The sequence below is a fragment of the Hylaeus anthracinus genome, unplaced genomic scaffold, assembly GCF_026225885.1.
Source record: "Hylaeus anthracinus isolate JK02 unplaced genomic scaffold, UHH_iyHylAnth1.0_haploid 11997, whole genome shotgun sequence".
NCBI lineage: Eukaryota > Metazoa > Arthropoda > Insecta > Hymenoptera > Colletidae > Hylaeus > Hylaeus anthracinus.
The window spans coordinates 6,666,404-6,682,618 of NW_026534344.1; the positions used below are offsets into that span (position 1 = coordinate 6,666,404).

The window sequence follows — 16,215 nt, forward strand, 5'->3', positions numbered from 1 at the left end:
CGGCAAAAGCAATTTGCTCGCCTTGAAACCGTCGGTAAATCACCTTGCGCTAGTGATGCGCACGATACGAGACGAGACGAGATTTCTACGATCTCGATCTTGATCTCGAAAAATCTCGGGACATGCATATCGATCTCGTTATTTTCGACAATTTCGATCTCGATCTCGACGAGATTAGCAATACAGTTCAAAATGTGCAAACATTCTCGGAATATATTACTAAAGAATCGAATATAAACTCTTAACAAATGACACACATTTGTATAAATACACTTTATACTTTTGCACCTTACACTTTTGCACTTTACATTTTACACTTTACAAGTTCGCAGCCATTAGCTCGATATTATTCGAGACGAAGGATTGTTGTTCGTCACGAATAATACCGATTATAGCGATCGCGAATGTGTTAACACTAAATCTAAATTAATTTAAAAGCAAAATAAAACATGCGTTTATTAAAGAAAAAAATACTTAGTACATTTGTCTTTCATATCAAGAAATAAATAGAAATTAAACGAATATTCCTCCACCTCGATAATTTAATTTTTCTTTCGCGTCTCCCTTCCTTGCGACGGCTCAGGGCTACGGTACATATTAGCCAGATCTTTTTTCGTCTCGCGAAGAACGTTGTTTTCTTCGCGATTCTTTCTTCGGGGCAATTTGCTCACCTTGATGCGCATGCCACTCTAACCACGAGTTTACGTACGCGTAACAGCATGGTCGAGTACGTGTATCGTGCACACGTGTTGCACACGTGGTAGCACTTCGCGTTTCTACACACGCGGGAAAATATCTCCAGGCTCCCGGCACTCTTATTATTGTTAAACGCGTCATCATTAAATAAATTGGCCTGGTTCCTTGTACACCATTCGCCACCGCGTCACGTATACTCTGCCGCCCCTTGTTCTTTCTCTATTTTCATTCTTTTTCTTCCATAACGTTTTGTTTCAACGCCTCGAATTTTATTTTGCAAAAGACGACTCTAAAATAATACGTTGCACAATGTTTGAACCATTTATTATGAAAGCGGTGGATCGTCTGCGAGCGACAGGCAATAAACATTCGTGAAATATATCTCTTATTTTGCAAGTATACAAAAACGTGTTGCGTTGGCATAAAAATAAGAGGCGAGCACAATTCTTATTTATATAAAGAATCTGCATAACGAATTGAATAACTATTATTCGTTTATTCGCTACTCGTTGAAACAAAATTCAAATTTGTAATTGATACGACTTCAAACTTAGATGTAAACAAATATTAAAATTTGAATCGTGGAATAGAATATTTCACAATGAACAATTAAACATTGTTCAATCGAATAAACGTCACGAACAAATTGCTGATACGTTGATTGTATTCGTTACCTATTATTCCATTGAAATTTCACCCATCTCTGATGGAAATGAACCTGGCTGTGGTATAAATACAGAGCGTCCTTTCCACATGAGTTACTCGATGTTTTAAGGGGTTTCAGAGCAGAGGCGAGTGTGGCAAAGCAGAGCAAGGTTTAGAAAATTGTGTTTTAGTGCGTAAATTGGATGCGGTGACGCAAAGGCCGAGATGACGCACGAAAAGTTTTGGGTTAGAGTGGGACTGTTTGCTTTAAGGAGAAATATTTAAATAGAAGAGCCGTGAGATGATGAAGGGTCACCCCTTTAACAACCTGCGTAATTTGTCGGAATAACTGAATTTTGAATAGGATCGTGGCACATTTTTCTTTTGTAAAATATAAATCACACCTCCTATATTCTAGAATATAGTACTTAACGAATTAATAAAATGAAATGTAACTCTTCGATCGAGCAAATATCACTAATACATTGCTATACATTGAATTCACTCGATTACTCATTGTTTAAACAATTTTACTTTTGGCACGATATGTCTATCGCAGTTGCAATTGAAATACTAGCATTTCTTGCAACGTTGTCGAAGCTAGCGAACGGAGCGCAGCTTACCATAAGTTCGGTAAAGAGATTACGATGAAAAGGTCGTTGGGCAACGGAGCAATTTTGTGCAAAGTCAAGGAGCGAGGTTAGCGGAAATCGCGGTGCTTAATGAGAGAAGGCGATTCGCGGGAGATAGTTATCGTTGAAATACTGCGCAGGAATACCACAAACGCGTCTACAGACCGGCATTACCCTACAAAGTGTCGATTAGCCATGACAACGATATTGCGTATGGAGTTACATTACCAGCCTGCAACATGTTTGCCCAGCAGGCGGGCGGAAAATGGATCTGCGAGACGAGACACGACACGTAGTTGCCCCTTGACGGTTTAGTTCGTCGCCTTTGCTCGTTACGATACATGCGCCTGGATCGAAGGATGATATGTAATCCGATTTCTCCTGATCAGGTTTATTAGGGACAAGGATGCGATTATGTTATGGTATCCTGTTGCAATTACCATCGGTGGCCTCTTTGTCCCCTTCGCGATGGAGGGTTTGTAATTTTATTACTGCTAGCTGACGCAGTTAACGGATACTGGTACGTGAATATCAGTATTCAGCATTGAAAAATTAATTTATCGATCGATATTTATCAATAGTTTGCATGTTATCCGCTGGTAATTTGGCTTTGCTGAAAATGGAATTTTAATGATCGAGTTTAATCGAAATTGAAGATTATTAATTAAGGAGTGCTGCTTTGTTTGATATCTGGGCATTTATGATCTCCACGAAATGAGATTTTATCTAGATCAGTATTATTTAGATCAATAGTTGAATTAGTTGCTACTGATGATGGCAAAGTTAGTTCACTTTGTATGCACCTTTACAGTTATTACTAGACTGCGGGTGTTTATGCAAGTCTGCATTCTATATGCAAATATACAGACTAGATGCTATGCGCAGAATGTATGCAGGACGTGGACACATCATTGTCATCGTCATAGTTATCATCACGGGTATTTTCGTTATAGTCGTAGTCGTAGTCATAGATCATAGGTCATGTCATCGTCGTCTTCGTCACGAGTAGTTGTCGTATACTGCCATTCAGCATATTTTATATGTAAACATTGCTATCAGTATTTCAATATATTATTTTTTTATATTGTACATATTATATCACACATCATCTTCATCGTTGTCTTCGTCATTGTTATTCATACATAATATATTGCCATTTAGCATATTCTATGTAATATACGTATTACAATATATTATTTTATCTGTACTCTACATATTGTATACTCTACATACTTTTTATACACGCGTGCACATTTTTTCGAGCGAAAACGCGTACTTTCGCGCACACAAAATTCCTATCAATTTCGCACATTTCGCGCGCATGAACGTCCACCTGTGTATTTATCCCAAACACGTGGTAAATCGTCCGCGTAAACGTTAAATAACAGAGGACCCAAGGAACAGCCTTGACGGAAATTGGCCGCGGGCGAGCACGAATCGGAGTAATAGGCGTCGCGAGTACGGAAACCACTCAAGAATCTAAGAGGACGAACGTAGAGTTATGCTAACGAGGCCGGCGATTTGCGTTCCAGTCTGTTTATCGTGGCTCTGCAGCTCCCTCGAGCCGACGCGCGATTGGCAGAACGAGATTAGACCACTCGCGAGGCACCGCGATAAGTTCCATTGTTGCCCGGACTTGTTCGTTTTTAAACGGCAGCCGCATAAAAGTGCGACGGCCCGATTTTCCGCTTGTTTTCAAGCGTCGCATCCGACGCTGCAAAAATCTACTCATCTAGTCGTCCCCATTTGAGGGTGGATCTGTTGCGTAACTAACGCAGCTATTGGCTTTGGGACCCCAGAGTCATTCATGGTTTCTTGTTTTTAATTTCGCTGTATCGTGGAAGAAAAGCATGAAGGTGAGAAGACTCGTTTGTTCTTAAAAGTGGAGAGGCTTCGTGTAAATAACATCCCAAGCAAAGCTTATAGTAACGTACCTTGCTCGAGTACTTGAGCTTCAGATGTATTTTATGAGTACACCCTGTAGCTGCAATTGCCACTGTTGCATGGCGCTTGCAAGTGTCGTTGCTTGCGAGATAGCATTAGCAACTTGTGTACGAGACATACTTGCGGGCAGTCTGAGATTACGCGAAATGTTTATGAGCGTTGACTGCTGCGGACCGCTGTCAATTGCGTTCAAGAGTAAGGACAACCGTGCAGAATGATTGAACAGCGCTGTGAACCTTACTGTCTCAGCGGAACGCTGTTTCATTGAATGTGACACGATGTACGACATAGTCTCTACGGTAGGACATTAGGGTTGTACGGAGCTGTATGGACTATTGCTAATAGTAATCACCATTGAAATAAAACAAGTTTGAAGTTGTTGCAGCGTTGAGTATCGTTTGGGACATCAATTCGTAAAGGCCACCGCGAAAGGTTGATGGGAGACGAGTACCGACCTCCTTAAGTCTTATATGTCAGTCCAATTGCATACTTTGCAATGCATATAAGTTCATCTGTCCTTTTTTTCGCTTGCGAATACCATTCTTTATCTTCATCGCGTTTTAAAGGTTCTGGATGGAACGGCTAAAGCAACGCTACCGTGCAGCGCGTCAAGGGAACACACTGTTGCGTTTTGATTTAGTCATTAAGGTTAAGTTTTATCGCTTTAATTTCATACCACTGGCAACTTTAATGAAGTACATTCACGCAACGTGTTACTGAGTGTACAGGATGCTCCTAAAGCGAGGGTTCAAACTCTAGTATTGCTATGTTAAATTACTTCATGTTGAAATTAGGCTATGAATGCTTCGTATACTAGTTATTTTATTTTAAAGTCGAGTCTCAATGAAAATGTTAATATAAATAGTTAAAGAATCAAAATTAAATACCATGTAATTTTAGCAAATGCAGCATAGTTGTGTCATTTTTACCAAAGAAAATAAATTTAAATAAAATTCTTAAGCTTCCAATAGGAAGCTGGAAACAAAACTTAATCACAGTAAAAATTTTCAAGAGCGTTAGTCTATTAGCGAACGTGTTAATAAAAGAGTTGTCTTTTTGCTAAATGATCTTCGCTTGAGGGCATATAAAAATGGAGTTCCAGGTTATATAAACAGTATTATTATAAATCGTCTTGGTAACAAGTATCTTGGTCGTTACATTATTAAAAAAGGCTCACGCGACGTACATGCTCTTCAAACATGAATACTATTTATTCCATCGTTTCAGAGTGCTATTCAATTAAATTCTAGATGGTCATCCAAGTACACAAGGAAGTTTCAAATTTATTTGACAATCAGTGTCCAACTTTAAATGATTGAAACTGAACGAAGAAGCTCTCATGAATCTACCTTCTCACGATAAGATTTCTTCTTATTACGTAGGATGATATTTTATTTGATGTACTTCCTCCATCAGAATTATATTAAAAATCGTTCGAAGAGAGCTTCTATGGAGTCACCAGATTGCTAGGATAGAGTCGGTACCATGGCTGACAAGACTGCAGCCGACTAAATTACCGCGTAAGGTGCAGTCTTTTCCAAATCGAAAGGTATCCTGGCCCGACAGGCTGTGTTTACGATCGTCGGGGCAATCTCCTCTGGGCGTGGGGCAAATATTTTCCTTCTTATCAATCGCGCTCTCGCATCAATCTTATTTCCCCGTGTCCTGACACGTCGGAGGAAAACGCGCGATTCCCCTGGCAGTTTTTGCGGTCTAGCAAATGGTTTCCGCGATACGATCGAAGGATCGCCCGAGGTCGTATCTTTATAGCGCGTGCAATGACTCCTTTACCCACCAGTGCACCGCATGCACTGCCCTCATAAATCCGTCAAACAAACATCATTAACTTGGTGTTATTGGTGCTTGGCCACGACTGGCGCAGCAGACTTGGCAGTTGCAAACAGACCTCGCTATTCTCGACTCCGTTAGCTGATGAATCAAGAAGGCTCGGTGCGCTTCGACTCGGCGATTCCATCGTTTAGAACTTGCCGGAATGAATTTAATATAACCGCTAAGGAGCGGAGATACTTTACTCCGAAGAGGAAAAGTTTGTACGTCGTTTTACTCTGGATTTGCTTGTGTTCTCTAGAAAGTTTGAAAATCACTGTCATAAGTCAATCTTCAACTGTACGACAAGGCAGACTCTGGTGAAAGTTTTAGCAAAGAGTCCACTAGGACGGGTACAAAATGTTGTAAAAATGTTTAATCTGTGACCCACGTAGCTATACTTCACATCGATTCGATCTGTTGAGAGCAAAATAAAATGCCTTGAATTAAATTTTACATATACCGACTCCCGGGAACACAGCGGGGTGTCGAAACGAGCAATCATAAATCGTCATCTTAGAGCCACACCTAGAGAACCTCTTCACACCTGTAGAAATTTTACGCGGAGGCTCACAATGGATTCTCCCTTCAGGAAGATGTGCAGTCGATATTCTCTATGAATTCGGATAGTTTCATCGAGGACACGATTCTGCTTTCCGAGAGAAAATTCTAAAATAAATAACTTCCTTAACCTCCCTTAATCATTGCCATTTTTAAACTTTATTTTGCGACAATTGTAACCTCATCAAAATTCACAATTGTTATACCTCCCTTTCAAAATAAAGTTTTTTAGTTTCTTAATGAAGATCTTTGCCATGACATGGGTGATATTAGGTCAACGCGTTAATTCTTTATTCATCCATTAACCCTTTCAGACCTGAGTTATTTCTTTGTTCTTGTACTAATTTAATTTTTAGAATTAACTTGGACTAAAATTGGTATGGAAAAAATGAAAACCAAAATTTATAGTGTAGTTTTCGAGGAAAATTGACTTTTCTGTATCGATTGTTTTTAGATTTATTCGTATTTAGTCGTATTAATTTATTTCAATTGACATTGTCACTTCTGAAATCCGTAACTCGTAATTTCACCTATCGTAACGATCGAACGAACCCTTTCTGATTCCAGGTAAGCACCAATTTATCTTCGATGCATAGCGCGGAGAAATTTACCGCAGCCTCGTGAAAGTTGATCCACTAGTATGTATACAACGAATTATTATATTTAGCGTTACACGAACGAATCTTCGCTTTAATATCAATCGACACGGTGATTGGCGGCGAGCTGCGATGCCGTAGAAAGCAGCGTCAGCGATCGGCGACGGCAGACGCGCAATTTAAGAGTGCACCCCGGTAATTTCTAAACGACGTTCGTAATTTCCACGATCCGATAATGAGTCGCTGAAAACTCATCCCCGGGATCGCAACGAAACGCAAGCCTCATTAAAATAATTCGCCAACAGCAGAGATTACGCCCGTGGCTGGTTTATCGTCGCGAACTCCCCTCATCCGGATATCGATTACCGTGAATTACAATTTCCTGCAACGCCGACCGGCTGACTTTCCCACAAACGCTCCGCTGCGAAAGAGACATGCAAAGCATGGTACCCACTACAGCTCAATTCTTTTTATTATCTGTCTATTTAGCACTTTGTCGCCTGGTGATAGCGATGTGTTGCCTTACACGAGCCAATGCTCGATTGTCGATGGCATAACGTTGGTGTCATACGCGAGAATTTAGAAATGCTATAACAGCGATTACTGGACGTTATAATCTACTTCGGAAACCATTCGGAGACTTGACCTTTTGTACTCCTAAGTCTAGCTGCACCGTTATCACATCAGGTATTTTTCATTAATTTAGGAAAATTTTGTTAAAGGATCTGGTCACAGGATCGCAGTAAATACGTAAATCGAGATTATTTATATCAAGAAATGATTGGATCGATGAAATAATTTTATAAAAATAATCACAACATAATCACCGCAAAGATCTATTGGCTATGGTTCCGTACCAGTTTCATTGAAATCCGTATACGCTATCGTCGTGTTTCTCCTCTTGTTGAAACTTCCTCGAGCTTCGATTGAGCGTGAACATTTCTGGAGCTGTACAGTGGGAATCGCGCATAATCGGGGATCCGCGTGATACTCGTACACGGGGACGACGTTATTTGCCGGTGCTTTTACCGTGAATCGTTGACGTCTTACGATCGGTAGTAAAGCGAGCGATAAACTTAGCTAGCAAGCGACAGGCTACGGCTCGAGTACAATCGAAAATGGAAGTCAAACAAGCGTTCGAGAGCGTTTTACGGTCCCTGAGGGCGTACTGGATACACGTCGCGATGATGTATCACGCCTGACAGTTACGCCGTTCTAACCTTACGCCTATGTGTCCATGGATGCGCCATTTGTGTATCCCCGATTACCGTTTCTGTATGCCAGATGCGTGAGCTGAAGATTTTAGTGCGTCGATCAAGGCGTAGGTGCATCACGAGTTGTCATATTCTACGTCGAAGATGGGGTGATTGGCACGAAAGCTCGAACCACCAGTAAGAGATAAACTTTGATGCGGTATTTGCTGGATAAAAATTGCAATCTGAATTAAATTTATGGTTAATGTTTGGAATTTGAGTTTCCCTACGCAAAAATAGCTTTCAGGGAATAGCATAATTCAATTACAACATGCAGACTTGTATCTCTAAATATCGGCAAGTTGGTATAAAAAATTAATAAAATCATCGCAAACACCTGATTAGAAGTTTATAAAGAATCTGTAATGTTACGATGAAAATTACAGATTCTACCTCCGATTCTTGAATGTAAGTTACGTTTTCTTTTTAGAATTCTTTTATATTTGCCTTCCTATACAACCCATCCGCTACTTAAAAAGGCTGAATAGCTAAAATTGAAATGCTACCTGTGAGAAAGAATAAATAGCTTACAGAAAATTATCGAATGGTTATGGTAGCTCCTACACTTTCCAAGGTTCGCGTTCACTGGAATACAAATTGCGATTCTCGAGTACTTCGAATAGACGATGCATGATTTCTGTCATGGCAAGGTTCCACTGCTAGCCTCCAGCATTGTTACACGGTACAGCCCAGCACGTTACTATCAAAATACAAATATCAGAGAACACTGGCCAAGTCCGTGGGGCCCGGTGGTCGCGCTACCGGGGTTTTGCCTCTCTAATAAGCGTCTATCGACTGGAAACTGGGATAACTCGTGTAAGTGAAAGCTAATGATTCGTTCCGAAGGAGAAAGTCGGAACTCGGGAATCAGCGACCAGTGACACATGTCTTTTGCCAGCTTCGTTCGCTCGTTACCTGGCGCGGTTTGAAACAAAGAGAAAAAATCGTGTCGCGTGAGTCACGATCGGCCGCGAACGGAAACGGTTCGTAGCCGATTTCCAGCGGCTACGAGGTTTCTGGAGATACGGTTTCACGGTTACAATTTATCGGGATCCATTGTGTACCGCGAACGGCTCCAATTGTTCGCGCGTATTGATCGTAAATTTTCAGTTTCAGCCGGTGGCGCGCGGCGAGGATATTGCATCGATTGTCATATTGAACCCGTCACATTTGCGAATTGTTTAGAGATTCCGTGAAATTTATGGCGTGACCCGCGATAGCGTTACGTGGATTCGATTTTCAGTAACGCGACTGTTGACTCTTCCATTCACGTTTAGTGTTTATGCTGTGAGTCGTAAGGTGTTTGCCATCTTTTTGGAGTTCGAGTTTTAATTATGGAATTCCTATTTTGTTTTTGTCTTCCGAGACTGGTTTGATGTTTCCAAATAAATGTTTCATTATAAATATGCACTGTTTGGAAACATCAGGTCTATCATTTAATTTAGACAAATTTCTTCAACAGACATAGAGAGTACGAATACTTACTTATGACTGTACTTGTTATGAATTCATAAAATGCATAAATTCTCAGATGCACGAAGCATAGCCAACCCGATACAATTAAATTGACCATCGCCTTTCGAACACTAATACTCCAATATCAATTCCATCCGTAGTATCGGGCACCTGTCGAGTCGAATAGTTAAAAGCAGGTCTTCCTATTCGACTACTCCCATCTCTATCCAGAAGCACCATCGTCGTATCGACACCGAGTGTCGTATCAATGCAAACGCAAACGCATTCCCGACAAGTGGGGGATTCATAAGCGCTTGTTCGCCGTTGAAATTTTTTTTTTTTCGGCAAAGTTGTTCCGGCGGGAATTTCAGCGTCGCTGGGCGATAATAACGTCGTTACCGGTACGAATCGTAACAGCATAAATGTCACTCGCGGGCCGGCGTGTGACGCGGTGCGCGGTTGCTTGTCCCCGTCGCGAGCGCTATATTTAATAGGGTGATTAAAACGGGCCCCGTGTGTTCATTAACACCGCATTCAACTTCGGTTTTTTGCTTCATTATCAGTTTCCAGCCGAGCGGGCGTCGTTCGTTTTCGCTTTGGCCCGCGAGCCCGTATCTCCGCGGTTTCCGAATAGAAACGCGACACAATTCCCGTGATTTGTTGCTCGATTAGCGGAACCACGTACGGCCGTTCCGATCGATCCAATATTCGCACGGTCTCCTCACCCTCCTGCCTCCATTTTATTTTTCTACTCATTCCCTCTTGCCCCCTCTCGTTTTTTTCCTCTTCTCTGCCCTCCTTTGTGCCCCCACTCGACGTCGAATACGATATCATCGCTAATAGCAGCGACGTCGTTGCTGGCGGCGACGCGAGATCGCTTACGATATTTTCTCCGGAAGGTTTTAAGCGAGTCGCAGCCAGGGCTGCGCGGATCGATCGCCGGATAAACCGGCCGATAGACACAAAGCATTGTGGGTAGGACGATGCAACGGCATCCGAGAGCGCCGGTGCTCTCGGCTGGCTCGCTTGCTCGCGTTCACCAATACCTTCTCAAGGCAAACAAAACGACGAACAAATGCTCGATACCATACTGATCCGCAGCGCCAGGGACGCAGCCAATACCTCGTCGTTTCGTTCCGATTTCCTTGACTTTCTCTCGCATACGTACGACTTTCTTCTCTTCGATTCGCGTTAGAAGCACTCCGTGCGACGCTTGTAAACCTCTCCGCATGATTTCAACAATGATACCTACGCTTCGCCCCCGCGCGTGCCGTCCTCTGGTTAATAATTTATTGGATCCTTAGTTTCACGTTTGGTACATATATGAGGCGATACAAGTACCATACCGAGCTGGATTTTAGTATATCTTCTCATTCTAATCGTTTAGCGATGTTTGATGATACGGTGCAGAACAGGGGTGGTTCATTTTTGACTCAATGATATATTCTTCATGATTTCAAGAATAAACTTTAGATATTTATTTTTAGAAGCATTGATTTCTAAAGTTACTCATAAATGCTGTAATACTAAAAACTCGTAAAAGTTTGATGTTTGTGCAGAGTTCTTCGCAGCCTCATCTGTAATTAAAACAGAAAAATAGAAAATTAGGAATTGGTATTTTGAGTTTCTTATTCACAGTCAGTTCCACATGTATTCGTATCCTTCCATGCCTATTGGAGTGTCCAAATTAAACGACAGGCTTGATGTTTTCAAATTAATGTTTCGTTATAAATATGTACACGAATTCATTTTACATAAGTATATATTTATAATAACAAATGTATTTGGAAACATCAAATCTATCATTCAATTCAGACAAATTTCTTCAACGTAGAGGGTACGAATACTTTTAAGGGTACAGACTGTATTTCGATATTACTTTCCGTTGTTCAACTTGCCGACACTGCTTTAGTTTGGTAACTGGCCTTTGTGTTACTTGTTATCGGAGCAAAGTATAGCAAAACTACGTAAAGCGAGACTACTTATGTAAAGGGATAGACGTTTCATGCCCAGACAGATTGAAGTTACCTCGAATGAACATCCGCATAAATATACAAAGCTGCGGTTTTACATGTACACAGATATCTATCAGACCAAGCAAGAATAGAAAAAGAAAATCTAATTAGCAAATTGTTACCATCAAAGGTCGTCGCTTCAAAAGAAATTCTCGCGACTGGCCCGACGACTGACGTTTGGTAATTGAGCGATACGAAAGAGATGGCGGTGCAATTCGACCGATCCGTTCCTGGAATAGAGTATCCACCTCGGTACCAGCGTACGGAGTGCATCGTGCACTTCTCCCTCCTCCGGTTCTCTCCGCTCTCTTCGTTCTATTCCAGAGCTCGTTATTGAATTTGTGCGTCGGGCGAGCGAACCGACGATATCGCCTTTCAATATCGCTTCATTTGGCTCACGTTCATTCGATTTGCGGGAATATCTCTGACTCTCTCTCCCCTTTCCACCACAGGGACGGCTATGCCCAGCCCCGGAGCTCCTCTCTTGTCATCGTATACCTCAGACTAATCTTTCCTAAATATTCCATTCGGAATCAAGCGGAAATTAATCGGATCTTCGGCTCGTCGCCTGTTCCCCTTCGGACCCAGCCGCCCTTAAGCTTCGTTCCTGGCTCCAATTTGTTCGGACTTAAAGCGACGCCGATACGTTCATTGAATCCCTCGGTTAATTAAACGGGTCGTTACCGATCGGCGATAAGTTCGCCGCTGGTGGAAGTAAATTAGATTTACGTTACTGAAACGAAACGTTCGCAGCGAATCGTTAATAACTGACAATCGACCGATGGACGAATCGCGGCGAATTTTCATGTTGCGAGGAAACGTACATTTTAAGTCAGCGATCGCTAAACTTGAAGGGTGTGAGGGATCCTTGATACGTTTCATTACTGTCTGGAAGGTACTTGTCGAAATCTAATGGTTGGTATTTGTGCATCAATTTGCACAATAATAGGTGATACAAAAGGTGACAATATTGTGAAATGATGCAAGTTCACTGAACTATCGAGGTCAATGCATATTTTTCCCATGCACAAGTAACGAAATAACTCATCAATCAAATTTATTCTCTATTGCAATAGTTGTCCTCAACAATTGGAGTAAAACTATCGTTAACAATAGAGTGATTCTATTCATATTGATTGAGTTATTCCCACGGATTGAAAAAATGTTATTAAAAAAAAAAATCTATACCTCAATGATTTCTGTGTGAAATAAATTGAATTAATAATTGTTCAGATTATATATAAATTATTCTCCAAGTTATAAAAACATAAATTATAAATTATAAATGCATAAATTCTACTCTATAAAAAAAATGTGCCAAGAAACACTTAATACTTGGACCCCTAATGTGGTTTCTTCCCGCAAGTTCGAATTAAGTACTTATTAAATTCACCAGCTAAACTGTTAACCATCCAGCCACAACGTCCTATATTTATAGGTTCGTAATTTCAAGCACTGTCGCCGTGCAAAATCCCATTAAAAAGTGAACGTAAGGCGCGTCAGCTCGTAAGTACGAAAAAGTTGCATCTCGGCCAGAGTCGGGGGACAGCGATCAGGGCACACGCAGTTGAGAAAGTTTGCAACACAATGGTCGGAGGAAGACATTCGAATCTGTGTCGACTCGCGTGCACCTGGCCAGTACACTCTTCGAATCCTTCCAACAATATAGAACACGGTTTACGACCCGCTGTAGTTTATCTTGGCCCTGACGAGCCTCCTATCTTAATTACATATCGCTCCGCTGACGATGCCACGGCACGCTGCACCTCGCGGTATAACAACATCTTAGTAACGTCGAATGCTACGTAACGCCGTGCGTTTATAGTCGTGTAAACCCTAAATCTAAACTTTACGCGACGATAAAAAAAGTCGCCGGAGGATAATAGACAGGCTCGATAGATCAGTACGCTCGATCAAGGAAGTTGCCATGCATCTCGCTAAATATTAGGTCATTCCATGAGTGTCTGTTGTATATTGTGTTATTTAATAAATTAAGCTAATTATGATCAATATTAATTTAGTTTCGTAAATTTGGTACAATGCACCAAATATGCCAGTTCATTGATCTGTATTTCATCGGTAGTTTATTAAGAAATGTTAGTTTGGTGCGTGAAGATTTTGTTTACTTAACTTGTGTATCGAGTAATTTAAATTAAATTAGATAATATAGTTTCGATATTACCAAATGAATCTTTCATTATAAATATGTATATAAATAAACTTATACACATCAACATATTTATACAAACATACACATGGAAAGATCAAACCTACCATTCGACTGTTTATATAAATGTTAAGCACTACGTGCATTTCTTCTATTTATTACGATTGCTCTTTTACATCTCTTCTGCTGGAAAGGATCCTTTCGTACCTTCTTTTTGATCGATCTTACGAATAAATGAATACACGCGACCTTGAGTATTTAAAGTCTGGAATTCCGATTACGACTGGCTATTGATTATTCGATGGCGTTCAATCCGTTTACCCGCGACAAAGCTTAAAGAACAAACTGAAATAAAGATGAAGCCTCGCGTAATTGGAGCGGTCGAGCTTAATAGGTCCAAAGTGTTTTGGCCCCGGAGACGTTCCAATTAACCGAAATCCACGGTATTCGTATCCTTGAGCGAAATTTTTGCGCCAGGCATCTCTCTTTTTCCTTTTACACGAACCGTGACCTCCTAGTCCCTTCGGCCACGGCCTACTTTCTCTAAAATTAAGAGTTCTGCATAAAGAGAACAAACGCTCGTACGCTTCCTATCGTCGTTCAACACGAGTCGGCTCGATCTCCTCCGATCTCTTTATCTTTATTTCTGGATTAACCGTCCGATACAACGAGTCCCAAGCGTATATTACGCCAGTAGAGATTCGAGATAGCGTGGAAGCAATAACGCGAGATCGAATGGATCGACGACAACTTAATGCGGTCCGATTCTAATTACAGATCCTCTGTACCTTCTATTCCAATGATCGCCAACCCGTCGCGGCAATGAATTTTATCGCTCGTGTTAACTTGAAGTGGCAGGCATTTCGTTTCATTTCCTTCCATAAGCATCGATATTGAACGTCTCGTTAAAAGTCGATCTGCATTCGGTGATACGATCGAGAAGACGGCATATCGTTAGAATAGGAGTTGATGTAATTAAACTTGAAGTAATTATTGAAATAATTGCTTGTTTACAAAAATACGTCTGACGTAGTGATGGTCTTGATGACCTTAATAATGGCTGTAGAAACCGCATTACCTACTTTTCAAGTATCAACCTTTTTGGTTTGCAGTTTGGTCAGATGCTCGAGTTGAAGAAACATAAGTAGTGGTAGGAATGATTTAATCTCGATTATTTTGGGTAATATCTTTCCAGTTATATGGCGATTAGTATGGTAGCTACTATATATACCAATGGTCGACATCATCTGACTACTTCAACAATTCTATTCCAATTTCCTCCTTCTTCGACGTTATAAATAAATTCATCGTTTTTAAAAAAAAGTCGTGGACGCAACAATTATTTCGTTGCAAGATAATTGCACGTAGCTAACGGTGGACGTCGAGATGTCGAGATAATGAGAAAAGCGACCGATATATTTCGCGCAAAACAGCCCAGGCTACCTCGCGTGAGATAATGGGACGTAAAAAGGCAGGGAGCGGCTGTTTACGATCAGGATGACGTTCCTTGGTAACTTTCGACCAGCGATCGTCGGTTTTCGAGCACCATAATGCGCACGACGGCGCATCGACGAATTTAGAGGCTGTAAACGGACAACAAGGAGCGGGAAAAGCTCGACGCATTGTAGAAATTTGAGAGACCGTTCTACCCAAGCACGAATCCTATACACGAGGTAACCAGCTGTCTTCGGCCGACCATAAACGACGGAACAGACTGTAGCTTTCTCTGCGCCGTCGTGATTTCACCGTGATCGTACAATGAAAACGATGATCGTGTGTTTTATTCGTACTCTCACCGACAAAAGTTTACAACATACGCTAAGGCGAATTCAGCATTGCGCAATGCGTTACGTTATTTTAGCAATCTGGCTCTCAGCCCTTTGCAATCCAAACAGTTTTGCGATATTAGTTGATAGAGACTTTGGAGCAACTTTACATTCATGCATTTATAACTATAGTTTGACGGTATATTCTTATCACTTAAATTCTTTGAAATATTTCTATTAAATTATATGAAATAAATTTTCAAAATTGATGATCATTGCGATGTATTTATAGATACGAAGTTTAGTAATCATACGCCTATTGTCATTCTTTTAACTGATATTATTATTCCAAGTATTCTAGTTAAAAAAGGAACCACTAGGTATACAGGGTGTCCCAAAAGTCGGGGAGGAGCCGGAAATGGGGGGTAGCTGAGACGATTCTGAACAACAATTTCCTTTGCAAAAATGTCGGATGAGGCTTCGTTAAGGAGATATTAAGCGAAAACCCTGACCAATCAGAGCGCGCGTAGACCGTTGGAGCGGCCGCGGTAGCGAAGGCTACGCGCTAGGTCGATGCTTCGATGCACGTCGAGTCACTTGTTCGCGTGCAAGCGCGTAGCCTTCGCTACCGCGGCCGCTCGAACGGTCTACGCGCGCT

The 16,215-nt window shown here is 41.3% G+C and overlaps 1 protein-coding gene and 1 long non-coding RNA gene across 4 annotated transcripts in view; both read left to right on the top strand.

The window, feature by feature from the left end:
* LOC128889306 (uncharacterized) overlaps positions 1-16,215 on the top strand; it is a 314,808-nt gene that overhangs the window by 48,299 nt on the left and 250,294 nt on the right. The window lies entirely within an intron of this gene.
* Positions 5,830-16,215, top strand: part of LOC128889312 (uncharacterized) — a 49,363-nt gene continuing 38,977 nt past the window's right edge. Inside the window, exons 1-2 of the long non-coding RNA XR_008460419.1 lie at positions 5,830-5,968; positions 6,873-6,943. This is a non-coding gene — a long non-coding RNA (uncharacterized LOC128889312). The remainder of the gene's footprint in view (positions 5,969-6,872; positions 6,944-16,215) is intronic.